The following is a 27928-nucleotide window of genomic DNA, read 5'->3' as shown; positions in this document are numbered from 1 at the left end:
CCACACCCCCATACCTACACAAGAGAGGTACCCCGAGAAAAGAGTGAGACACCCCTCAGAAGATGCTGTCTAGTGACACCCCATACCTACCCGAGAGAAGGATCCCGAGAATAGACTGAGACACCCCTCAAAAGATGCTGTCTAGTGACACCCCCATACCTACCCAAGAGAGGTACCCCGAGAATAGAGTGAGCCACCCCTCAGAAGATGCTGCCTAGCCACACCCCCATACCTACCCAAGAGAGGTACCCCGAAAATAGAGTGAGACACCCCTCAGAAGATGCTGTCTAGTGACACCCCCATACCTACCCAAGAGAGGTACCCCGAGAATAGAGTGAGACACCCCTCAGAAGGTGCTGTCTAGCCACACCCCCATACCTACCCAAGAGAGGTACCCCGAGAATAGAGTGAGACACCCCTCAGAAGATGCTGTCTAGTGACACCCCCATACCTACCCAAGAGAGGTACCCCGAGAATAGAGTGAGACACCCCTCAGAAGATGCTGTCTAGCCACACCCCCATACCTACCCAAAAGAGGTACCCCGAGAATAGAGTGAGCCACCCCTCAGAAGATGCTGTCTAGCCACACCCCCATACCTACCCAAGAGAGGTACCCCGAAAATAGAGTGAGACACCCCTCAGAAGATGCTGTCTATTGACACCCCCATACCTACCCAAGAGAGGTACCCCGAGAATAGAGTGAGACACCCCTCAGAAGATGCTGTCTAGCCACACCCCCATACCTACCCAAGAGAGGTACCCCGAGAATAGAGTGAGACACCCCTCAGAAGATGCTGTCTAGTGACACCCCATACCTACCCGAGAGAAGGATCCCGAGAATAGACTGAGACACCCCTCAAAAGATGCTGTCTAGTGACACCCCCATACCTAGCCAAGAGAGGTACCCCGAGAATAGAGTGAGCCACCCCTCAGAAGATGCTGTCTAGCCACACCCCCATACCTACCCAAGAGAGGTACCCCGAGAATAGAGTGAGACACCCCTCAGAAGATGCTGTCTAGTGACACCCCCATACCTACCCAAGAGAGGTACCCCGAGAATAGAGTGAGACACCCCTCAGAAGATGCTGTCTAGCCACACCCCCATACCTACCCAAGAGAGGTACCCCGAGAATAGAGTGAGACACCCCTCAGAAGATGCTGTCTAGCCACACCCCCATACCTACCCGAGAGAGGTACCCCGATAAAACACTGAGAAACACGTCAAAAGAGGCTGTCCAGCACACCCCCTTCCATCCATTAGGGGTACCCCGAGAAGAAACTGAGACACCCATCAGAAGAGGCGGCCCATCGACGCCTGCGTTATACCTTTGCGCACCCTGAACCCCGATAACACCATCTCAGTGCTGCCACACAGCGACACCTCAAATCTGCGCCCCTACACTGAACCCGAGTCCATGGAAGACCCCGTCTCCTCATGCTCCACACTGTACCCTGTTGTACAAGGAGGACCCCCCTGAACCCCAGGAGCAGGCACTCACCTCCAGCGCCGCGGGCGCAGCATCAGCACCACGCGGGGATGCTCAGGGAGGCCCCCCCAAACCTCCCCCCTGAACCCCAGGAGCAGACACTCACCTCCAGCGCCGCGGGTGCGGGCGCAGCATCAGCACCACGCGAGGATGCCCGGGTCACACCTGCGCGCCAGCAGCATCCCTGCTCCGGCGCCGGCTCCGGGCGCCCCTGGCACAGGGACCCGCGGTCTCCGTGCGTCCCTGTCCTCGGATGCCTCTGTCTGCGGACGCCCCCGGGTCCCCTCCGCTCGCAGCCGGGTCTGTGCAGGGCACAGGCTGGCACCGCCGCAGTCCCGCACGAAGCAGGGGTCTGTGCAGCTAGGGGGAGGGGGTGCGGCGCAGGGTACACACCGACGCCCCTGCCTGTGTGTGCCGTCTATGTGTGCCCGCCTGTGTGTGTGCGCCTGTCTGTGCGCGCCTGCCTGCGCCTGTTTCCATAGAGAAATCCCAGGGCAGGCAAACACCAGACAAAGGATGTGCGGGAGGGGGGAGTGCAGGAGCTGGGGGGGGGGGGGGGGGCAGTGAGGAGGGGGTGTACGGTATGGGAGCGGGTGGGGGAGGGCTCAATGTGTAGAGCGAGCCCCCCTATTGTTCTCTTTCCTGCAGTCCCGTCGCCCCTCCCGACATAACGCAACAGCCGGTACCAATATGCACAGGAGTGGGGGAGGGGCGGGAGCCCGGGAGCCCCCCCCCCCCCTCTCCCCCCTCCCTCTGCCCCCGGGCCCCCACGGTAGACATTTCTGCCTCGGAATTGATTGAAGGCTGAGCATTGGAATATTATGTCATGCAAACATGCAGACATGGGTATGCACATGCGATGTCATACAGACCTGCCGAGCTAGGAGTATGCATGCAGTGTCATCCATACATCATGCATCTATAGCGCCTGCATGCATTACCTGCATAACTGCAGACTGTAGCGCCTGCAGGCAATATTGAATAACTAAAGGCTGTAGCGCCTGCAGGCGTCGCTGCATGAAACAGAATAACTTGCCCCTGCAAGCATTACGGCTTAAATACTGTAGTCCTTGTTCAAACCGACCACAAGCGCATGAAAGGCGGAACCCCCAAACTGCTGAGGTGGCCACCTCCCACCAGGGAATGGACTTCACAGTGGAACCCCGACCGGGGGCTGCCCGTGCCAAAGCAGAGGGGCTCTCCTGGTTCTTTCACTTAGACAAGGAAGACTCTCTAGGGAGAGGTTAGTCTCCTCCTCTTTCATTCAGTGGGGGGGAGGGGGTTGTGTAGGGAAGTGCCCCTTTTGGCATAGTTGCCCCCTACTCTTTGCCTGATATCTGATGCACTTTGATTGGGTGTGCACTGGGTCCCGGCCGATCGTATTCCCAGAGCCTGTGTTCTTTCCTTTCTTTCCACAATCGGCGCACCTCTGACCCCGATATGAGTCCCTTGTAAAAGGTACCAGTGGTACCAAGGGCCTTGTGCCCAGAGGGGGCCTCTGAGGGCTGTGGCATGTACTGTGCCACCCTCGGAGACCCCTCACCAATCAAATACACACTGCCAGTCAGCCTGCGTGTTTTGGTGCAACTAAAAGTGAAGAGTGGACCTGACACACGCTCCTGTGTGCCCAGCCTGCCAGCACTGCCAGGGTCATAGGTAAGTCACCCCTACAGCAGGCCTTACAGCCCGCAGGCAGGGCGCACTGTACCTCTGGCGAGGGCATAGCTGCATAAGCAGATCTGCCCATATAGTGTCTAAGTCCATTCTTAGACATTATATAGGTGCACAGTGAACCCATTTCATTTCATGAAGCTTTATTCGGTGCATTAAAGAACAATGACCATAAAAGCCCATTAGCAAAATGATTACATAATTATACAGATAAAACAAGATTAAAAAATCATGCTTTTCCTAAGCTGCATTGACTTACATAAAAACGTGGAAATATAAAAACATTTGTCCGGAGAATTCAATTCATAAATCAATTTCATAGCATCATCAACATTAAAAATAGCATATTTTTTAAAAATTGGTTTTAGATAAACAATCCTCAAGTTCATATAGAGAGTACAAATTAGCATAAAGTGCAGGGTGCTCTGTTTCGAGTGACCATCGCACGGGCATGGTCCAACTGGATGCTTTTTTAATTGCGGGAAAGCCACCGACCCATGGGCCAACCCGAGTCTAGGTCTAGTCAGAACAAACCTATGAGCTGGTCTGGTTACCTGGCTCAAGTACAATTGGGGGCCCTCACTTTTCATATATTTATTGTACAGAATAACTGAAGTGAGGCGTCCACTGGATGCTGCACGTTTTTGGGCTCTATGCATCATGAACATGTATTTCATGTCTGACTTTGAATAGTTACCAGCAGAGCCGGGATCAGCCACTATGTTGAGTCCATATGAAATTTGAAAACTGTCCACAATATATTGAGCCATGGTATCTTCAAAACATTATCCAATTGGAGACAATCCCCAATGACAAACTGGTTAAAGGCTCTCTCTTCCTTAATCCAGATGGCACGCCATACCATTAATGGTCTAAACAAAATTAGGTCACTTAAGTGGTCGACCCCAGCTTCCCTATGGATCCAATCAGTGGAGGCTGATGTGGGAACACATAGCAATTTTTTAACAAAACAATTTTCCTCCCTTTGCAATGAGTCAGTGTCAGTATAGCCCCACAGCCCCGCCCCGTATAATGCGATGGCAACACTCCTCGCATTATATATTTGGATCATGTCTCTAATTCTTCTGTCGCCGATCTTAGTGGCAAATTAAAAAATACTGTAGGAAGGGGGAGTCTCTAGTTGGCGCAGTGCAGCACTAGCGACAAGCAGGGACTCTCTCTTCCTCGTCAGGGCTGAGGGTTACCTTCAAGACAACCTCTGCTTACCCTCTAGGTAGTGTGGCTTAAGCAGTCTCAGGCTAATCTCTGGGGCACATAGGGTTAAACATTTGCAATATCACACCGTCACAACCAACCCACTACACAATGACACCAAACTGTATTTGTAAAAATATATATTCTTTATATAAATTTCAAGCAGGCTTGTAAATACAGTTGTCAAACTTTCAATAGCGGTTCCAGTTTACTTAAGTTCAAGTTGCCACAGTTCTTTCTTAGCAATAAGCAATCTTTTGGGCCTTCTGCCCAGGTTCAGCAAGGTTCAGTGTCTTGTAGCGCCTCAATGCGCTGTCCGCTGTCTCCGCTCGCTTCAGAGAGGAGATCGGGCCTGGTCAGCCAACAGCTCACGCTTCCCGCGTGGGCCTCGAGGACCAGGAGCCGTGCGAGTCTTGGTTTCAGAGGCGGCTCGCGTTGGGAGCAGATAGCGCGGTGCGAGCTCGAGTTGCAGGACGCTCGCACCGTGAGGTCACAACACAGTACCTTTCAAATTCTTGTGGAGCGGGCGGCTTCCAGGGGAGCTGTCCCACGTCGCGTTGCTTCTCCGGGGTCGCTGTTCGCTGCAGCTCTCAGCCGGGCAGGTCACGGGTCATCCGGGGCGGCGGTGCTCGGTGGCGGCAGGGTCCTTCCTTTGGCGTTCGCTCCGACCCTGGAGGCGGCGGCTGTGTGGTGGCGGCAAGTGGCAGTACGGTCCCCAAGTGCAGGACGTACCCAGCCAAAGTGCCGGTTGCAGCTGTGCGCTCACAGCTGAGCTGTCGGGCAGGATGCCGACCAGAGGGGGGTTATCACAGGGCGGCTGTCTGTCTTCGCAGGTGGATTGACGGCTCGAAGCGCAGTCAATTCGGGTGCTTGGACCGGACAGGTCCTCCTTCACGTTGCTCTCGGGCTCCCGGTGCAGAGGCAGTTACGGTGCTTGGACCAGCGGCGGCTGGGCCTCACGTTGCTCTTGCTGTTGCTCTGGGCCCCGGTCACGGTGTTTGGGGGGATATCGATGCCTTGGATTACGGGGAGCGTGGCAGGGATGCCCAGCGCTCCCAGACTCCTCAGTCAGCGCTGCAGCGATAAGCAGCACACACAGTCGCGTTCTTCAGGGTGTAGCGACCACTGGTCCTGGGGCGCTGGTCAGGGGGCAAGTTCAGCAGCAAGCCCTTGGAGATTTTTCAGCAGAGTTTGGCACAAAGTTCAATAAAAGCAAAAGTCTTCTTGTAGTCTTTTCTTTTCCTCTCCTTCGGCAGCAAGGCACCAGACACAGGCCAGAGACAGCACTCCGCCTTGTCCTTCCCGGTCCTTCTCGTCGGGCAGAGTTCCTTCTGTAGCCCAAACAGGATCTAATTTACAAGGAGCAAGGCTCCTTCTTTTATACTGCATTTCTTTTGTTCTTGCAGACCACGGTGCCTTTGCATAGCCACTTTCAGTCCTTGAGTACTTTGTTGGGTGCAATCCGGCTTCTGCTTTCAGTGTGAGGGGCAGGCACATCAGACGCTCCACAGGAGGTGGAGCCAGCATTGTGCGGACAGGGGCAGCCAGAGTACCTTGTTGATGGGGCATCGCCCTTCCTGGGCCAGGTGTCGGCTGAGTCATCAGTCGCTCCCCAGGAGGGTGGAGCCAGCATTGTGGTGGCAGAGCACAGCTAGATTCAGAGTCAAGAGCCACTCCTACCTCCCACTAAGGTGTAATCTTCGCATTCACCACCTGTCATCCCCCAGCCCTGTCACTCACACATCCCAGACAGTCAGATACACATACCAGCAGAGGCGGGCTGAAATGGTTAGGCAAGCAAAGGCTAACTTTCTAAAAGTAGCATTTGCAAACACAGGATATTAAAATCAACTTTACTAAAAGACATATTTTATTATTCTGAGTTCAGGCATACTAAACATGACTCTCTACCATGCTCCCTGAGCCTGCTGGGATTATAGCGTGTAATAATTCCAGCAGCCCATTCTGGCCTAAGGGAAGCAGGTAGCCTTACAATAGTGAAATACAAACTTAGTTGTAATTCACTACTAGGACATGCCACACACACCAGGGCTTGTCCTACCTTACACTTACAATGCACCCTGCCCTCAGGCCTACCATAGGGGTGACTAATATGAAGTCAAGGGAAGGTTCAGGGGCTGGCAAGTGGGTGCACTTGCCCAGCCAGCATGACAGTACGAGACTGCACGCAGGTTCTGCAATGGCAGACCCTAGACACATCTTAAGGCTGCTTCTGTGGGTGGCGCAACCAGGGCTGCAGGCCCACTAGCAGTATTGGCATTCACAAGCCCTGGCACTCCTAGTGCACTTTACTAGGGACTAACAGTAAATCCAATGAACCAATCATGGACATCAATCACATGTACAATTTTCAGTAGGGAGAGCATATGCACTTTAGCACTGGTCAGCAGTGGTAAAGTGCCCAGAGTCATTAAACCAAACAAAATAGGTCAGAGAGAGTATTGGAGGAAGGCAAAAAGTTTAGGGAGGACCCTGCCAAGAGGCCCAGGTCCAACACAACCCCCTTCCAGCCAAAACGCAGGGTAGACCAATCACCACTGTGATGGGCTTCCCTGCTTGGGGCGATAGAACATGGACCTGGCCCGCAACAGCAGGGGCACATTCCAGTTCTACGCCAACCAGAACCTATTTTAAATCCTCTGTACATACTCTCAGAGTCCACCCAGCTACTCCATGGGGCACCCTTCTCTTCCTCTGTGGACACCACCTTGGCAGCACCTAGTCTTAATTCGCTCCCAGGTGTGTCCCAACAGACAGTCATCAAATCACAGTGGCCACTGACAGTAGTCAGGACTGAGACCCAGGCCTTATGCCTCTCAGGGCTCTCAAACCTTGGTGGCCTTAAAGAGCGGGGGGCAGTAGCCCCAGGTGCTTGGCACCCTTTGTCCACTCTCTCTCCTGTCAGGTCAGGTATGACATCCTGGCACTGACCCACCAGCCCCAGGCCTGTACCTGGCGGCTGGACCAAACACTGGGGTGGGCTCTCCCACTCCCGGTCCTCCTCCTTGGGGCTCTGTACCCTCCCACCTGGAGTGGTACCCCCTTCCAGAATTGTCAGCGCACCTGTGGCAGGTGATCTGCACAATTCGCCCACCAGTTCAGGGGTGCTATCCTGCAACTGGGGCACCAGGTCAGGGGGGACACCCTGCACCTGGCCCTTAAACCTAGGGTCTAGACCCTCTAGTTGAACCGGGGTCAGAGGTGAGGACTTCCTCCCTCTGCACCCCCTTCCAGAGTACTGCCCACTCCCAACTGGAGTGGTACCCCTAGAAGTGACATGGGCCAGGACACTGATTACAGTGGCCCCGCCCTCCAGGTCAGACAACACCTGAACCTGGCTCTCCAACTCAGGGACCCAACCCTGCAGTTGAACACTTGCCTGGCGCACCAGGACTTCCCGGGGAGCATGCATGCCCCCCCTGAGGAAGGCACATAGCTCATGTGCCGTGCGACAGTCTGCCTGGCGCAGATCTCCCAACCCCTGTCCATCTGACAGTGCGGGAAGATCCCCCAGGACAGAAGTGGTGTCCCCATGGTCATTCACTGGGGACGCAGCCCTGCTGGCTGGCCCCTGACCCACTGGTTCTTCCACTGGGGACTCCTTCCCCCTCCCGCCCCTCCTTCTGGACTTCTGCACCCTCCCAACTGGAGTGGTACTGCCAGACACCAGAACTAGTGGAGCTCTGTTTACAGAGTCTCCATGTTCTCTAGCCACTGGGGGATCCCCCTCAGCGGGTGACTCATCCGGACAGCCTAGGCTCCCCACCTGGTGTTCCCTTAAAGAACCATCCAGGCTCTGAGACTGAGGTTGGGCACTACCGGGACAAAACCCATTCTCACTCCTTCCCCTCAAGGACAGGACGTGAGGCCCTACACCCCTCTCACTACCACAGGACCTAGCTGGGCTACTCGGCGCCACTTCCACCACTCTGGGCTGGAAGATACCTGAGCCACTCCCCACAGGATCACACCCCAATGCCTCTCCAGACCCTCCGGAATCCACCACAAGGTCTGCCTCCAATGTGAGCTCCCTGGGGTCAGAGAACTCACTCTCAAACAGGTGTTGTCATAGCTCTGGAAAACTGGGACTTAAAGTATGCTCTCCCACAATTGGATTACACAGCCCCCTAGCAGGGTTAACCAAACTATCCTTCACCTCACCATCCAGCGCCTCACACACATACTGCACACCATCCTTCTGAGACTGGCCAGACAGTAGCGGACTGTCTCTGTCACACAACCCACACTCTTCTGGGCGGTCCTTACACTCACCCACCAGGACCTCAACCATGGGGGAATCCCTCCCACCACTAGGACCATGAACTCCTACGCCAGTCACCCTATTCTCTTCAGGGTCGCTGCGCACTACTGGAGCTACCTCATGCCCTTGAACCTCCTGATGTAAGTTAACCCCCTCCAAGTCAGGTGCCATATCTCTAGGTGCGCGCACTATGCTGTCAGCACTAGATACCTGAATGTTGCTGCCACCATCTGAGCTGGACTCCACCTCCAACTCAGCAAAGCTCAATCTCTGAGCTACACATATTTCTTGTTGCTTGGCTGAAGCCCTCCTGGCCTCAAGCCCCTCGAGCTCCATGTCAAGTTTCCTCATTCTTAAGTCATGCGCAAGCTCCATTTTCATTTCTTCCAGGGCTAACTTCTTGGTTTCAAGTTCCAGTTGGATTTTTAATTCTGCCAGCTTCCTTTCATGATCTCGGGCGGCCTGTCTGTCCGCCAGCTCCTCTGGTGACAGACCTCGGCCAGAAACACTGCTACCCATTGGGGAGGTTGCACCCCTCCACTCTGGAGTTAGGGGTCCCTCCAGCTGCTGTTCTGCATCCTCAAATTCAAAATCCTTCCCAGGGGCATTCCTTGCCTTGACCCAGGCCCTCAGCGCCTTTTGGAACTGCTCCCTTCTGGAGAGTCCGGTTATGGAAATGTTAACATTTTTGCAGAAGCTCTTGAGCTGTTTCCCGGTATAGTTTTCTAGTTTCTCCCAATCACAGTCAATAGAAGAAATGGATGGTGCCTTTTCCATTTTCACTGACACAGGCATGACTTCAAAAACACATGGAGATCTCTTCTAGCAACACATAAATCAAAAAAGGTCTGTGGCTAAGTTACTGGACTGCAATCACTGTGCAATGGTCAGAAGTTAAGGTATAAACACTGCAAATGTAAATTCGAAATCCTACCGCTGCCACCAATGTAGGAAGGGGGAGTCTCTAGTTGGCGCAGTGCAGCACTAGCGACAAGCAGGGACTCTCTCTTCCTCGTCAGGGCTGAGGGTTACCTTCAAGACAACCTCTGCTTACCCTCTAGGTAGTGTGGCTTAAGCAGTCTCAGGCTAATCTCTGGGGCACATAGGGTTAAACATTTGCAATATCACACCGTCACAACCAACCCACTACACAATGACACCAAACTGTATTTGTAAAAATATATATTCTTTATATAAATTTCAAGCAGGCTTGTAAATACAGTTGTCAAACTTTCAATAGCGGTTCCAGTTTACTTAAGTTCAAGTTACCACAGTTCTTTCTTAGCAATAAGCAATCTTTTGGGCCTTCTGCCCAGGTTCAGCAAGGTTCAGTGTCTTGTAGCGCCTCAATGCGCTTTCCGCTGTCTCCGCTCGCTTCAGAGAGGAGATCGGGCCTGGTCAGCCAACAGCTCACGCTTCCCGCGTGGGCCTCGAGGACCAGGAGCCGTGCGAGTCTTGGTTTCAGAGGCGGCTCACGTTGGGAGCAGATAGCGCGGTGCGAGCTCGAGTTGCAGGACGCTCGCACCGTGAGGTCACAACACAGTACCTTTCAAATTCTTGTGGAGCGGGTGGCTTCCAGGGGAGCTGTCCCACGTCGCGTTGCTTCTCCGGGGTCGCTGTTCGCTGCGGCTCTCAGCCGGGCAGGTCACGGGTCATCCGGGGCGGCAGTGCTCGGTGGCGGCAGGGTCCTTCCTTTGGCGTTCGCTCCGACCCTGGAGGCGGCGGCTGTGTGGTGGCGGCAAGTGGCAGTACGGTCCCCAAGTGCAGGACGTACCCAGCCAAAGTGCCGGTTGCAGCTGTGCGCTCACAGCTGAGCTGTCGGGCAGGATGCCGACCAGAGGGGGGTTATCACAGGGCGGCTGTCTGTCTTCGCAGGTGGATTGACGGCTCGAAGCGCAGTCAATTCGGGTGCTTGGACCGGACAGGTCCTCCTTCACGTTGCTCTCGGGCTCCCGGTGCAGAGGCAGTTACGGTGCTCGGACCAGCGGCGGCTGGGCCTCACGTTGCTCTTGCTGTTGCTCTGGGCCCCGGTCACGGTGTTTGGGGGGATATCGATGCCTTGGATTACGGGGAGCGTGGCAGGGATGCCCAGCGCTCCCAGACTCCTCAGTCAGCGCTGCAGCGATAAGCAGCACACACAGTCGCGTTCTTCAGGGTGTAGCGACCACTGGTCCTGGGGCGCTGGTCAGGGGGCAAGTTCAGCAGCAAGCCCTTGGAGATCTTTCAGCAGAGTTTGGCACAAAGTTCAATAAAAGCAAAAGTCTTCTTGTAGTCTTTTCTTTTCCTCTCCTTCGGCAGCAAGGCACCAGACACAGGCCAGAGACAGCACTCCGCCTTGTCCTTCCCGGTCCTTCTCGTCGGGCAGAGTTCCTTCTGTAGCCCAAACAGGATCTAATTTACAAGGAGCAGGGCTCCTTCTTTTATACTGCATTTATTTTGTTCTTGCAGACCAGGGGGGCCTTTGCATAGCCACTTTCAGTCCTTGAGTACTTTGTTGGGTGCAATCCGGCTTCTGCTTTCAGTGTGAGGGGCAGGCACATCAGACGCTCCACAGGAGGTGGAGCCAGCATTGTGCGGACAGGGGCAGCCAGAGTACCTTGTTGATGGGGCATCGCCCTTCCTGGGCCAGGTGTCGGCTGAGTCATCAGTCGCTCCCCAGGAGGGTGGAGCCAGCATTGTGGTGGCAGAGCACAGCTAGATTCAGAGTCAAGAGCCACTCCTACCTCCCACTAAGGTGTAATCTTCGCATTCACCACCTGTCATCCCCCAGCCCTGCCACTCACACATCCCAGACAGTCAGATACACATACCAGCAGAGGCGGGCTGAAATGGTTAGGCAAGCAAAGGCTAACTTTCTAAAAGTAGCATTTGCAAACACAGGATATTAAAATAAACTTTACTAAAAGACATATTTTATTATTCTGAGTTCAGGCATACTAAACATGACTCTCTACCATGCTCCCTGAGCCTGCTGGGATTATAGCGTGTAATAATTCCAGCAGCCCATTCTGGCCTAAGGGAAGCAGGTAGCCTTACAATAGTGAAATACAAACTTAGTTGTAATTCACTACTAGGACATGCCACACACACCAGGGCTTGTCCTACCTTACACTTACAATGCACCCTGCCCTCAGGCCTACCATAGGGGTGACTAATATGAAGTCAAGGGAAGGTTCAGGGGCTGGCAAGTGGGTGCACTTGCCCAGCCAGCATGACAGTACGAGACTGCACGCAGGTTCTGCAATGTCAGACCCTAGACACATCTTAAGGCTGCTTCTGTGGGTGGCGCAACCAGCGCTGCAGGCCCACTAGCAGTATTGGCATTCACAAGCCCTGGCACTCCTAGTGCACTTTACTAGGGACTAACAGTAAATCCAATGAACCAATCATGGACATCAATCACATGTACAATTTTCAGTAGGGAGAGCATATGCACTTTAGCACTGGTCAGCAGTGGTAAAGTGCCCAGAGTCATTAAACCAAACAAAATAGGTCAGAGAGAGTATTGGAGGAAGGCAAAAAGTTTAGGGATGACCCTGCCAAGAGGCCCAGGTCCAACAAATACCATAGGCACTTTTCTTCATTTTGGACCTAACATTCATTAAATCATACGACCAACTACCATCATGAGAAAAGAGGACGCCCAGATAACAGAATTTATCCGCACCCTGAACTTTCACCCCATCAATAAAAAAGGCATGATTTTTCTTAACTCTAGCACCACAGATCATGGGGTGCCGCTCGCAGCCGTCTTTGTGAGGACTTTGTTGCATGGTTTGGAAGCGGAGAATCCGACATGGAACGGGACCTGTGGAGGGACCGGAGCCTGATTGCCGGGTGGGTGCGGGACTGCGAGTCCCAGCAGGTAGAGCGCTAGAACCAACACGCGCACCTGCGACTCTTCCCGCCCCACCCCTCCTCTGTATATAGGTAAGCCCATTACCGCGTACGGGCGCGGGCGCGCGTCAGGCGAAGCCCGGGCCAAGGGCGGGCCCGTTCGTGACCGGACCGGGCCCCCCTCTTGCATCTGGCCGTTTGTAAACTTCTGTCTGCTAAACTGGTACCACATGGCTGGACGCGAAACTAAGAGTAAGACCTCGTTAGTTGGAGGCTCTACAATCGGAAGTATGGAAAAATTCCTCATTAGAGCTAACTCTATCATTGACACGTAAATCACTGTCCTCGAAAAAAGCCTGTCCCAAGAACTATCGGCTATTAAGAGATCCTCCCTGGGAACAATTGCTAACGCTAAAACGCCTGAAAGGCTTCTAGATCTCGTTATTGCTACTCCCGGTGTGGCTGGCCAAGCTACCATCTCCGAAGTTGATGAACACGCTACACAGGACTTGGACATCTTGGTCAATGCGATACTTCCCGAAATTAATCTAATCCTTGATAATCATGTATCTAACACTTCTGATCATGATGTTACTGTTAATAACACTCTGTCACAGGGAGGTTAAAGAAGGAGCTACCTCAAAACGAAAGAGGGCTTACAATAAGAAAGTTGGAAGCAAGGCAAAATCAGCTAAGTTACAACATGATATCACCTCCCCTCCAATCGTTTTAACTCAATCCCTGCTTAGCAATGATGTATCAATTGAAAGTTTGGGTGCCTTATTTAAATCGATCTTATTCCCTCTAGAAGCCAAATTGGAGCGAATAGAACTCAGACTGTCAAATATAGAGAAAGTCACAGCTGCCATATTAGCGAATTCCAACAAGCCCTGTAACTCGACTACTACGCCAACTACCATTACTATCCCTGGACCCCCATCAGGGGGGACTACCGCCCAACTAGTTAATGAGGCACACAAACGTACTTTTTTTTTTTTTTTTAATTTGTTTTTATTGCAGAATAAGAAACCATTGCATACAATAAATCAACCAGCACACTCATGGCGTTTCCCCGCATGGATCGTGTAAACATAGAGTATACACAGCCATTCAGCCCGTATCCCGGGGGCCGGGCGGCATAATGTTCCAGTTGCCAGCAAGACATCATAGTGAGCATCCCTGAGGGACAATTGGTCGAAATCTCTTCATGTATCTGCATTTTACCCCCTCAACACCTAACCCATCCCCAACACCGTCCAGCATAGTCTAACAGCCCGATCTCATGACAATACTGCGATCCCGCCCCCCAGTCCCAGTGATGCCTAACAGAACATTGCCACGTGTTCCTGCCCCTGCTCACCATCTATCCATACTCTGCAGACCCGTAAAGACAGTCACAGGCCCGGAATTACCTCCGCTCCCCAACCTGGATCCCGGTGCCCAACCCACCCCTTAACAACCCTATAGCAACACCCTTTCCTGAACCCCAGCAAACCGCTGATGATGAGTGCCGTGTTCCTGATGCCAGTATGGGTCCCGCTACAGATCTACGTATACCCCCATACGCGTAAGCCCCGTGATGCCCTCATGCCCTCTCCAGTCAGTCCTCATCGTCCACCAGAGAGTCACACAGAGCCTGCACTATCAACTCCCACGCACGCGCTGATTCCAGGCTCTTTTCATTATCTAGCTTGACCGCTTGTCTCATACGAAGCACACGCTCGCATTCAGACCACCTCAGCAATTCATTCGTCCATCTCCTTACAGACGGCCCTTCCCTAGACTTCCAGTGCCAGGTGATTTCCCTCTGCGCCAGTATCAGCCCCAGGTCAATACATTTACTTGTCACCTTAGTGTGTTTGGTGTGTGGGAACCAGAGCAACAAGCACGCCGCCATGTCAAACTCCACCTCCCTGTCGGTCACTGCATTGAGGAGTTCCCCAACCTCCGCCCAGTAACCCTCTAGGTTCGGGCAGCCCCATAACAGATGATCCAGATCCGCCTCCAACGCCAAGCACCTCGGACACCGCGCTTCCTGTACCTGAAAGTACCGTTTGATCTTCTCCGGGGTCAAGTAGGCCCTATGCAACACATAAAAATGCACCTGCTGGAAGCGTGCGTTCCTCGTGCCCTTCCACGTACGCTTAAGGATATGACCCCACACCGTGTCCGGAATGGGCCTGCCTATGCTCACCTCCCATTTCGCTTTCAGGCCCAGGAGCGGTTCCAGCCCCTCATGCAACATCCTATTATGGAGGCAGGTCACCGCTTTAAAGGTGCCGGCGGCCATCACTACATACTGGCAAGCCATAGTCGTTTCCGGTTCAATGAGCCCCCCTTTCCACTGCTTTTGCATGGCCACCACCACAGCCGCATGCAAGAGGAAGCTCCCCTCCGGCAGCCCAAACTGTTCTTGTAGCGTTTGGAAGGGCACCAACGTCCCATCAATATACAAATCCCCAACCACTTGCAGTCCCAGCTCCTCCCATTCCAATAATGGAGACCAATCGCCCCCATGCGGCAGCGCAGTCAGCATACCAATCGGTATCTCCGGGGCATACGGCCGGGACGCCTTCGCCCTCCTCAGACTCCTCTGCCAGCACAACCTGAGCGTCCTCTCCTCCATGGTAAGGCCTCGCAGCTCCAGTCTCTGCTGCATGACGATATAGGCCAGGACATGGCGGTGTATCCCCCGCTCTCGGTCGTGTTCCGGCCCTCTAAACACCCTAGCCACATGCTGTGTGAGAACCTGAAGTTGCGCGGCTAAATAGTACAACTCAAAGTCAGGGACCGCCATCCCCCCCTCAAGCTTGGGACGAAGCAACGTGTTCAGTGCCACCCTGCGGCGGCCGTGCCCCCAAAGGAAGTCGATGACCATCGTCCGCAAGTCCCTAAAAATCCTCTAAGGAATCCAAATGGGCATCGTGCGAAAATAGTACAAGAGCCGCGGGAGCACCACCATCTTCAGCAGAGCAACCCTACCCAACACCGACAGGGGGAGGGAGGCACTGAAAGACATGCAACCTCTCAGCGCCCATACGCACCGCCCAATATTGCCATCTAATAAGTCCGCGACCTCGTCGTAGATTCGGACTCCCAGATAAGTAAAGCAAGATGGCTCCCAGACCACCCCTACGTCACGGGTGGGGCAGGGCGCGCCGCCCTAAGCGGAAAGACACAAGTCTTCGTCCAGTTAACCCTGAGACCCGACAACCGACCAAATTCAGACAGCATTTCCATCGCCCCTTCCAGAGCCCGCCCGAAAGTCACAGCTGCCATATTAGCGAATTCCAACAAGCCCTGCAACTCGACTACTACGCCAACTACCATTACTATCCCTGGACCCCCATCAGGGGGGACTACCGCCCAACTAGTTAATGAGGCACAAAAACGTACTTTTTTTTTTTTTTTTAATTTGTTTTTATTGCAGAATAAGAAACCATTGCATACAATAAATCAACCAGCACACTCATGGCGTTTCCCCGCATGGATCGTGTAAACATAGAGTATACACAGCCATTCAGCCCGTATCCCGGGGGCCGGGCGGCATAATGTTCCAGTTGCCAGCAAGACATCATAGTGAGCATCCCTGAGGGACAATTGGTCGAAATCTCTTCATGTATCTGCATTTTACCCCCTCAACACCTAACCCATCCCCAACACCGTCCAGCATAGTCTAACAGCCCGATCTCATGACAATACTGCGATCCCGCCCCCCAGTCCCAGTGATGCCTAACAGAACATTGCCACGTGTTCCTGCCCCTGCTCACCATATATCCATACTCTGCAGACCCGTAAAGACAGTCACAGGCCCGGAATTACCTCCGCTCCCCAACCTGGATCCCGGTGCCCAACCCACCCCTTAACAACCCTATAGCAACACCCTTTCCTGAACCCCAGCAAACCGCTGATGATGAGTGCCGTGTTCCTGATGCCAGTATGGGTCCCGCTACAGATCTACGTATACCCCCATACGCGTAAGCCCCGTGATGCCCTCATGCCCTCTCCAGTCAGTCCTCATCGTCCACCAGAGAGTCACGCAGAGCCTGCACTATCAACTCCCACGCACGCGCTGATTCCAGGCTCTTTTCATTATCTAGCTTGACCGCTTGTCTCATACGAAGCACACGCTCGCATTCAGACCACCTCAGCAATTCATTCGTCCATCTCCTTACAGACGGCCCTTCCCTAGACTTCCAGTGCCAGGTGATCTCCCTCTGCGCCAGTATCAGCCCCAGGTCAATACATTTACTTGTCACCTTAGTGTGTTTGGTGTGTGGGAACCAGAGCAACAAGCACGCCGCCATGTCAAACTCCACCTCCCTGTCGGTCACTGCATTGAGGAGTTCCCCAACCTCCGCCCAGTAACCCTCTAGGTTCGGGCAGCCCCATAACAGATGATCCAGATCCGCCTCCAACGCCAAGCACCTCGGACACCGCGCTTCCTGTACCTGAAAGTACCGTTTGATCTTCTCCGGGGTCAAGTAGGCCCTATGCAACACATAAAAATGCACCTGCTGGAAGCGTGCGTTCCTCGTGCCCTTCCACGTACGCTTAAGGATATGACCCCACACCGTGTCCGGAATGGGCCTGCCTATGCTCACCTCCCATTTCGCTTTCAGGCCCAGGAGCGGTTCCAGCCCCTCATGCAACATCCTATTATGGAGGCAGGTCACCGCTTTAAAGGTGCCGGCGGCCATCACTACATACTGGCAAGCCATAGTCGTTTCCGGTTCAATGAGCCCCCCTTTCCAATGCTTTTGCATGGCCGCCACCACAGCCGCATGCAAGAGGAAGCTCCCCTCCGGCAGCCCAAACTGTTCTTGTAGCGTTTGGAAGGGCACCAACGTCCCATCAATATACAAATCCCCAACCACTTGCAGTCCCAGCTCCTCCCATTCCAATAATGGAGACCAATCGCCCCCATGCGGCAGCGCAGTCAGCATACCAATCGGTATCTCCGGGGCATACGGCCGGGACGCCTTCGCCCTCCTCAGACTCCTCTGCCAGCACAACCTGAGCGTCCTCTCCTCCATGGTAAGGCCTCGCAGCTCCAGTCTCTGCTGCATGACGATATAGGCCAGGACATGGCGGTGTATCCCCCGCTCTCGGTCGTGTTACGGCCCTCTAAACACCCTAGCCACATGCTGTGTGAGAACCTGAAGTTGCGCGGCTAAATAGTACAACTCAAAGTCAGGGACCGCCATCCCCCCCTCAAGCTTGGGACGAAGCAACGTGTTCAGTGCCACCCTGCGGCGGCCGTGCCCCCAAAGGAAGTCGATGACCATCGTCCGCAAGTCCCTAAAAATCCTCTAAGGAATCCAAATGGGCATCGTGCGAAAATAGTACAATAGCCGCGGGAGCGCCACTATCTTCAGCAGAGCAACCCTACCCAACACCGACAGGGGGAGGGAGGCACAGAAAGACATGCAACCTCTCAGCGCCCATACGCACCGCCCAATATTGCCATCTAATAAGTCCGCGACCTCGTGGTAGATTCGGACTCCCAGATAAGTAAAGCAAGATGGCTCCCAGACCACCCCTACGTCACGGGTGGGGCAGGGCGCTGCCGCCCTAAGCGGAAAGACACAAGTCTTCGTCCAGTTAACCCTGAGACCCGACAACCGACCAAATTCAGACAGCATTTCCATCGCCCCTTCCAGAGCCCGTTCCGTATCCTCCATGTAAAGTAGCAGATCGTCCGCATACAATGATATGTAGTGCAACTGCCCTCCTCTAGCGATCCCTGCATACATGTCTCCCGACCTGGCGCGCACCGCCAGAGGTTCCATCGCCAGTGCAAACAGAAGAGGGGAGAGGGAGCACCCCTGTCTCGTCCCCCTACCGACTGGATAAGCCGCAGACACCAGAGCGCCCAGACGTACTCGCGCCGTTGCCGAGGAATACAACACCTTCGTCCATCTGCGAAACCCATCACCAATGCCGAACCTCACTAGGACTTCATCCAGATAGATCCATTCCAAACTATCAAAAGCCTTCTCAATATCCACAGATAACACCGCCTGGGCATCGTCCGTATCCGCTGCACCATCCAATATCCCAATCAGACGGCGAATATTCAGCGCCGTGCTCCTCGTGGGGATAAACCCCGCTTGGTCCCTGTGCACCAGGCTGGTCATATGTGGGGCCAACCTTGTGGCTAAGATCCGGCTTAAAATCTTATAGTCCACCGTCAACATGGACAATGGCCTGTAAGACCTCACATCAGTCGCTTCCCTGCCGGGTTTCAGCAGCGGTACTATCAGTGCTTCCCTCATTGATCCGGGCAGACCCCCCAACCTGTGAGCCTCCTCATACACCACCAGCAGCCTGGGCGCCAAGCTATCAACATACTTCTGATAAAATTCTATCGGCAGGCCATCCACCCCGGGTGTTTTATTCCTCGCCATATGTTTAATGGCCGCCCTAATCTCGGCCAGCGTAACAGGTCCACCTCGGTCCTTTGCATCGTCATCGTCAAGCACCGGAAGCTGCATTGACTCCAAATATTCCGCGATTTCGCTAGCCTCCACTCCCAACTGACTTTCGTACAACTCAGCATAGTAAGCCCGAAAGCACTCTAGCACCGCAGTTTGTGAATAGACCGTCTCCCCCAGTTCATTTTTGATGCTCAAGACCGGGCAGCTCTGAGTCCGGGATTAGCGAGCCTAGCCAGTAACGTGCCTACCTTATCCCTTTTAGCATGCGCTCTAACGGCATATTGTCTGTAGTCATAGCACCGCAGCCGTTCCGTTTCGGTAGCCACCACCTCCTTGGCTTTCAGCAACTGGGCCTGTAAATCCGGTTGGTCCGGCCTCCGCCGCTCCAAATCCCTCAATTTCTCCTCCGCACTGGCAAGCGCATTCAACACCGACATTCGAGCATTCGAAAACCTACCCAAGCATACTCCTCTCACCACCACTTTCATCGCATCCCATTCAGAGGACCTACATGTAGCTGTCCCCTCATTCTCATCAAAATACTGATCTATGCCCCGTTGGACTGCGTCACTGAACACCGAGTCCTCCAGGGTGTCGGGCCGGAGCCGCCATGTTGGAATCGCGGAGCGTGCCCGCTGCCACTGAACATGCACCAGCAGAGGATTGTGATCCGAGATGGTCCTGGCCAGGTACTCCGTATGGGAGACCAGTGGGGCTAGGGACCCGCTGCACAAAACCGAGTCAATCCTAACATGCAAAGCGTGGAGGGCTGAGAAAAAGGAGTAGTCCCTAACATCCCTGTGTTGTTCCCGCCACACATCCAGCAGACCCCATCTTTCCTGCCAATCCTTCCTGTGTGCGGCTAACTTACGTACAGGGGAATCAACCAGTGGTGGGTGAGATCTATCCAAGGCCACATCTGTGATCGAGTTGAAGTCCCCCCCCAGTATCACAGGCCCCGCTAAGAAGGAGGCCAAGGAGCCGGATAGACCATCAAAGAAGCGGGCCTGATCAACATTTGGAGCGTATACACAGCTGAGAACCACATCCCAACCATACAACCTCCCTTCCACCGCCACATATCTGCCCTCAGGATCCACCAATTGATTCAACACCTGGAACGGTATCCCTGCTCGCACCCATATCAGTACCCCTCTAGCAAACGCGGAGTAAGTGGTGCCAAAGACCTGACCCCTCCATCTCTTCTGTAGTGCGGTGCATTCCCGTTTCGTTAAATGAGTCTCCTGCAACATGGCGACCTGAACCCCCCGTCTCACCAGATAAGCATGCACTTTGTGGCGTTTGACCATAGTTCACAGTCCTCAGACATTCCACGTTAGGCATTTCAAGTTAGGTAACGTCCCCATACCAACGTAGAGCAATCCAGTTCAAGTTTAGCCATTCAAGGCCCACATCATAGCAGTTGCCCCCCCCGAAACGAACCATAGAAAAAACTCCCCAAACCCCACTCCCCAGGACAGAGCCTACAAACCCAGTTTCAGCCCCGATCCAAACCTTAAACAAAACACACATCCGACTAACCTGTGGTCGCCACCACAGAAGGCCTTAAGGGCCCTGAAGGGGTGAGTTATCGCCGACCCCGGGCAGGCGGAGCCCGCACCCCGCGCCTTCCATCCCGCAATGCTAATGCTTCACCCCACATTGCGACCTATCAAGTGCCAACAGGATACCACCCTACCAGTGACAATGTCCCAAGTCCCATAGAAGAGTCAGCCATGAAAAATTTCATCAGACGTCTGGGGGGTGACCACCGGCCCCTTCAAGCTCTCCGCCTCCGAAAAGTCCTCTCCAGTCCTGCCACCGTCCTCGCCAGAGTCCGTGGCCGCCAAGTCACTCTCCTGCTGTGATCTCGTGATGGCCGCCGTCGCTGCCAGCGCCCCTCTTTTGTCCGCAGCCATTTGGGCCTCCCGTTTCGCTCGCTGAAGCTTATTGCGGGAACGAATCCTTTGAGATTTCCGGACCTGAGACGGCTTAGGCTTCTCCCGCTGACTTTTGCCATTCCTGTCCGTGCCAGCTCGATACAATTCCAACCACGACCACGCTTCATCCGGATTTTGAAAAAAATGAGTGTTCCCATCCAGGATTATCCGCAGCTTGGCCGGGAAGAGCAAGGAATATTGGATGCCCTCCTCCCTCAGCTCCTTTTTCACCACCAGGAAGGATGCCCTATTCTTCTGGACCGCCTGAGTATAGTCCGGGAAGATCGTGACTCGGCTGTTTTCCACCTCATACGGACCCGAGGCCCGAGCTTTCTGGATTAGGAGGTCCCGGTCTTTATAATGGAGGAGCTTCACCACCATCGGTCTGGGGTGGGGGGCCAAGCGCTGGCGGGCGAGCCGGCACCCTGTGTGCTCGCTCCAACGTAAAGAAGGAAGTGAGTCCCTCCGGTGCCACCACTGTCCGGAACCAGTCCTCCATGTAGGCCACCGCATCCTCCCCTTCAATTTTTTCCGGCAGGCCTACGACCCGCACGTTGTTCCATCTGTTGCGGCTTTCGGCATCCTCCGCTCGTCGCTCCAACGTGTCCAGCCGGGACAGGATGTCCGTTATCTTATGTTCCGCGGTCACCACCGCCGGTTTTAGGTCTAAGAGCAGCTGCTCATGGTCCTTAACCTTATCCGCCAACTTGGCATGATCCACTCTCAGGAGCCCCAACCCCGTAGCGACCTGCGCAATGTCCTGCTGCAATGCCTCCTTGGTCGAGGTGATGGCATCTAGAATAGCATCCAGGCGCCGATTCAGTCTCTGCTCCTGGTCCATCATCGGCGGGGAGGCCTCGCCAACCTGGGATAGCGCGGCCGAATCCCCCTGGCCCTGCTCCGTGATGGCCGCTCCTCCCGCAGCCGCCATCTTAGGTGTCTCCGTCGCCGCTACACGGGCAGGCCCGGACCTCACCAGGTCCCGATATCCTCCGCTCAGGGGACGTGCGCATCAGCAACGACCGTGGTAGAGTGCCTCCGCAGTGCCCGCAACTCTGAGAGTCAAAAGTTCTAGCGCCGTCCGCCCCACTGTCGCCAGAACCGGGGGGTGGGGGAGGGGGGGAAGTAGAGACGAGTGCGTGCCCCCAGTACACCAATCCAACGTTTGGGCTTCAATCTCCCCGCTCTACAGGTCCGTGCCAGCAGGTCCTGCAACTCCGATCTCGCATAGGCGGGCCACCCCGCAAGCCGATGCCAACTCTGCTCAGTTTCGGTTCAGAGACCATCGACCCTCGCCGCCGCCATTTTCTTCACACTCCGGGCAGCACCTCGGACGTCGTCTTACTAGGTCTCCGTGGGACTAGAGGTCCCCAAAGAGGTCTCAGCCGCTCTCCAGTGGTTCCCCAGCACATCGCAGGCCAGTTGCTCCGACCAGGGATCGCCCCAGATGTGATTTTCAGGAGAAATAGCGGGACCCTGCGCGGAGCTGCAAGCTCACGCCGCCATCCTGATCGGCGTCCAAGCCACGCCCCCTAGGCACAAAAACTTACTTGTCCACCCATAGGCCCTAAGGGCCCTAACCCGGTAAATATTGTCCCCTCTCAGCAAATACCTGCACCTCTACCGAGTAATGTTAAAGCCATTGGGTTAACTGATGATGGTCAAACAGGCTCCCCAGTTAAAGAGCTTAGAGTCCCTAGACCTCGTTTGCCAGATCTTCCACCAGAAGCGAATCGCTTTATGGTAGTTTTAGCGGGAGCCCCCACCTTGGAAGCTGGTGAAGCAGAAACCTTTTATGCCCTAAAAAGTAAGGTTGTCAGGTGGCTCAATTGGAACAGACCCTTAACGGCCCACCTCCACAATGAAATTATCATGGTAAGAAGGGTGCCTTGGCTGGGTAAAACTGTTAAGACCATAAATGGGGATTGCATAACGGTTCATTTTAGAGACCCTAGAACCGTTTCGCATATCTGTGCGGGTTTTAATAGATCTTTTGACTCCACCATCCAGACCCTCCCACTGTCCTTCTTTTTACCACCCAATTCTATGAACCATGGTAGAGGTAGAGATGACTGGACCAGGGTTGAGCGGAGGGGTAGACAAAGAAGATACGAAGTAAGATCGGCCCTCTTGCCCCTGAATGCTCCCTTCTGTGACTCTAATCGGTTCAGTTGTTTGGATGGAGTTGACTGACTACCCCCAGCCACTGAGTCATCTTCAACGACACGATTTTCCATCCCCGAAAATGAAATCCCCCTTGTAGAGTGCTTGTCAGCGGTTGTAGCCCCTACGGAGTTATCTTCCCCCACTACCACTAATTCCTTAGAGCAACCTCAGGATGTAGATCAAGTGGACATCCTCCACCCATTGGTCCCCCCGGTTAATCTAGAGGAGTCGCTATCAACCTCGGTACTCCCAAGTGATCCTGGTTTCACAGAGCCAGTCCTTTGTGTCCCTGGTTTCAAAATTATGAGCTGGAATATTGCCGGTTGGCGACAGAAGGTGTCGTCTCTTGGTTGGAGGGAATCCATTTCCAAGTTTGACAGCCTCTGCCTACAAGAGACCTGGTCTACGACAGAGATCTACTTTGATGGCTTTGTGTCCTACAATTGTCTGGCGCAAGAGTCCATTATGGGTAGGGCAAAAGGTGGGCTCGTAATTTTACTGTCTGTGAACTTCCCAGTATGTGTGAAATCCCATTCTACTGTAGGATCCCATTCGCAAATACTCTGGTTGGAACAAAGAGGGGGCCCTGATACTCTGTTAATTAATCACTCTAACAATATGTTTGACCCCACGAGTACCTGTGTTGTAAATGAACTTGAGACAGCTGTTAGGAAAATTTGAAGGGACATTGATAATCCTTATGACATTGTTTGGGGAGGGGATTTCAATATTCGAACTTGTCCCTACTCATTTACAAATGTATGTGGGTTTGACGGGGCAAATGGAGAGGACCGGGCTCATTTTATCCATACACCTTACGGAGACTCCCTTAATACCCTTTAGCTAAATTTTGATCTGTTAATCTTCCAACCTGCTATGGATAAAGAGGGTAATATTGTACCCACCTTTGTAGGGAGGAACTCAGCCTCAGTTATTGATCATTTGCTGATTTCTGTACATATTGCCCCACTCTGTGCTGTTCCTATCATTGTTGATTTTGGCCTCAGTGATCATAATGCCATTACTATGTCGACTTCTATCTGGGGGACTATGTCTACACTTAAGCGTAGGATTGTTGATGAAATTACCCCTTGTAGGCAAAATGGTATTAGGATCAAATGGTGTGGGGAAAACTCTGACAAATTGCTGCGGAAAATAGTGGGAGCTGGTTCTGAAGAGCTACTCCGCTGTCTTGATGACGATGCTGCCCCATGGTGCATTATCGCCGATTTTGAAAAACTCGGCGATATAATTAAAAGGTCCCTCACCATTACTAAGGTTAAATCTAAGAGGGCAACTGTAGGTTGGTTCGACAGAGCCTGCACAAACTCATTACAAGAACTAAAGAGGGCACTGTCAAACCACCCTAGAGACAGGGAAGCCGTAACACTTCTCAGGGCAACCTACAAACTCCAGTTGACTCGTAGAAAACAGGAGCTTAGGGAGCAAGCGTGGGATAACTTGACTAAAGCGGTGGAGCTGCGAGACAGCAAGTTATTCTGGAGTACTGTTAACAGCCCATTCCTCCAAAAGGAGGAATTCCCAGTTTTAACAGCCTAGGTTAGTGAAGATAACTGGGTCCAATATTTTACAGGAATTTTCAATTCGGCCAGGGAGGACCATGATAGTTTAAGTGCCGATATTATAGGACCTAAACTACCCCTGGAGATTACACTACTAGAAGTTGATAATAAGGGGAGGAAGGCCCCAGGACCGGACGGAGTTCCGGTCGACCTGTATAAAACTGATCTGGCGCTATGGAGCCCCCTCCTGACCCAGGTTTTCAATGCCTCCGTTAACGATAGTACACCTTCTACGTGGAGTGAATCCATAATTTTGCTGATTTATAAGAAGGGAGATAGAGGAGAGGCCAAGAATTACCACCCTATCTCCCTTCTGGATTCTTCGTTAAAAATTATGAGCAGGGTCTTACTGTTACGTCTGGAGGAATGGGCTGAAGCTAACAATATCCTTGCGGACTCCCAATTTGGTTTTCGGAAGGGTCTCGGCACTATTGAGCAGTGTATTAATCTAGATCTTATCATCGGGAAATACACCAAAGCTAAACAGGGCTCTTTATTTCTCTGCTTCGCAGACCTCTCTAGTGCCTTTGATCTGGTGGATCATAGTCTTTTGTGGTCCACCTTACTCGAAATGGGAGCCCTGGCTGCAATAATTTACTTTCTGGCCAGACTATACAACAAGTTGTCAGGACAGATTTGCTCTGGCCAAGCGGGGGAATGCACAAAGAAGATCAAGGTCAAATCCGGCATCAGGCAAGGTTGTGTTTTAGCCCCGTTACTTTTCTCCCTTTTTATAAATGCTATGGAATCCGACTTGAAGAAGGTCCAAGCAGATGCTCCCCAAGTTGAGGGCCAAGCAATCCCGGTATTGCTTTATGCAGACGATACTGTCCTACTCTCGAGAACTCCAATTGGTCTGCAAAAACTAATGAACCACCTCCATGATTGTATTAAGGGGAGGAAATTAAAAATCAATAATTCTAAAACCTTTATCATGGCTTGCGGGAAAAAGGTGAATCAACTTAAGCCGTTCCAGTTTAAGGAACAAAGAATTGAGGTTGTGGACAAATTCTGCTATCTAGGTATAACTTTTAGCAACAGTGGGTCGTGGGCCCCAGAGCTACTTAACATCAAGGCCAAGATGGGCAAGGGGTCCTCAGGAGTTTTTCGTTTTGCTTCTAAACTAGGCAGCCATCGCATTCCTGATATGTTAAATGTCTACCGGCACAGATGTGCTTCAGTTGCTCTTTACGGTTCGGGAGTGTGGGGACATTGGAATCAAGGGGACTTGCAAGTTGTTGAAAATACATTCTTAAAGAGGCTCCTCTGTCTCCCACCCTCGGCATCCACCGAACTGATTCATAAAGAGGTGGGGTTGGAACACCTGACTGACCTAACAGGATTGAGACCCCTTATGAACTGGAGGTCAATGTGGGCTAAGGACGAAACAGGTTTCACCAGGCGAATAATACAAGACTGTCTTCGCTTGGATAAAGTCTGTCAGATCCCCTGGTTAAAATATGTCTGAACATCTTATAAAGAAATGTTTGACCTGGATGTTTTCAGTGACCCTGTATGTGCTATCAATATACCTAAACAGGAGGTCAAAAGTGTTTTTTTGGGGGACAAATCTAATATGCGTAAAGATCAATGTAGCCACTTTACAACTCATGTATTTTATAAATCTAATAACGTGGAAGGTTATGGCATACCTAAGTATTTAAAAGTAATTACCAAACAGTCACATCAGTTTGTCCTCACAAGGCTGAGATTAGGCATTGTTCATAACCTGGTGGCATTCCCTCGGATGAAAAACCATACGTCAACTCCCTGCCCGTGTGATGGAACCACCAAACAGAGCACGCTGCACTTTATGCTAATTTACCCCCTGTATTTGCAACTTCGTATTTTTTATCTCAAACCTCTTTTTAAGAAATACTCTGTGTTTACAGTTACAAATGCTATGAGACTCTTATTTGCACTTGATACCTCGGATATCTGTTTTTTTACTGCAACCTTTATTCTAAAATCAATGTCCATCAGAAAAAGCCTGGAATTCTAATTATGCCTTTTGTGTAGTAATTGCTGCTATGTTCATGGTATTCCTTCCAATCGAAGTGTCTTAAATCTTGTAATATACTGTAACTCTTTTTTAATAATCTTAATGTGTTGTTTTTAATATTCTGTGTGCTTTTATGATTGTTTATTGAATAATCAAATAAAGGTTATGAACTGAACTGAGTTCATATATAATTTGAAAACTGTCCACAATATATTTGAGCCATGGTATCTTCAAAAAATTATCCAATTTGAGGCAATCCCCAATGACAGACTGGTTAAAGGCTCCCTCTTCCTTAATCCAGAGGGCACGCCATACCATTAGTGGCCTAAAAAAAATTAGGTCACTTAAGTGGGCACCCCAGCTTCCCTATGGATCAAATCAGTGGAGGCTGATGTGGGAACACATAGCAATTTTTTAACAAAACAATTTTCCTCCCTTTGCAACGAGTCAGTGTTAGTATAGCCGCACAGCCCCGCCCCATATAATGCGATGGCAACACTCCTCGCATTATATATTTGGATCATGTCTCTTATTCTTCTGTCGCCGATCTTAGTGGCAAATTTAAAAATACCATAGGCGCTTTTCTTCATTTTGGACCTAACATTCATTAAATCATACGACCAACTACCATCATGAGAAAAGACGACGCCCAGATAACAGAATTTATCCACACCCTGAACTTTCACCCCATCAATAAAAAAGGCATGATTTTTCTTAACTCTAGCACCACAGATCATGGTATGAGTTTTACTCTTACTGATAACTAGCTTCCGTTTACTGATAAAATCTGAAAACTGGTCCATCAGTCGCTGCAGACCTATCGGAGTCCGGGACAGGAGCACATCATCATCTGCATAAAGCAGAACTGGGACACCTGTTCCGCCAATCTGGGGAGCATCTGCTTTGACTGTTTTCAGGACCATATCGACCGCATTAATAAAAAGAGTAAACAAAAAAGGGGCCAGGACACAGCCCTGTCTTATCCCGCGTTTTACTTCAAAATTTGGGGTACACTCCCCTCCTACCCCGAAACGCACAAAAGTTTGCATTCTATCATATAATCTAGCTAGGAAGAAAATGATAGCCTCCGGTGCGCCGAGTTCCAACAGGACTGGCCAAAGAATGGAATGGTCCACAAGATCAGATGCGCTGCTTAGATCGGCAAAGCAAAGATATAGGGTGCCTGGCTTAGCCCTGGTATACTTTCTGATAATTAAATCTAAGTTCAGGCATTGATCGAGTGTTCATCGCCCCTTTCTGAAACCATATTGGGAGTTTGCCAAGATCTCATTTTCTTCCACCCAC

This window comes from Lissotriton vulgaris, chromosome 12 (genome assembly GCF_964263255.1).
Source record: "Lissotriton vulgaris chromosome 12, aLisVul1.2, whole genome shotgun sequence".
Lineage (NCBI taxonomy): Eukaryota > Metazoa > Chordata > Amphibia > Caudata > Salamandridae > Lissotriton > Lissotriton vulgaris.
This window is presented reverse-complemented; position numbering follows the sequence as displayed.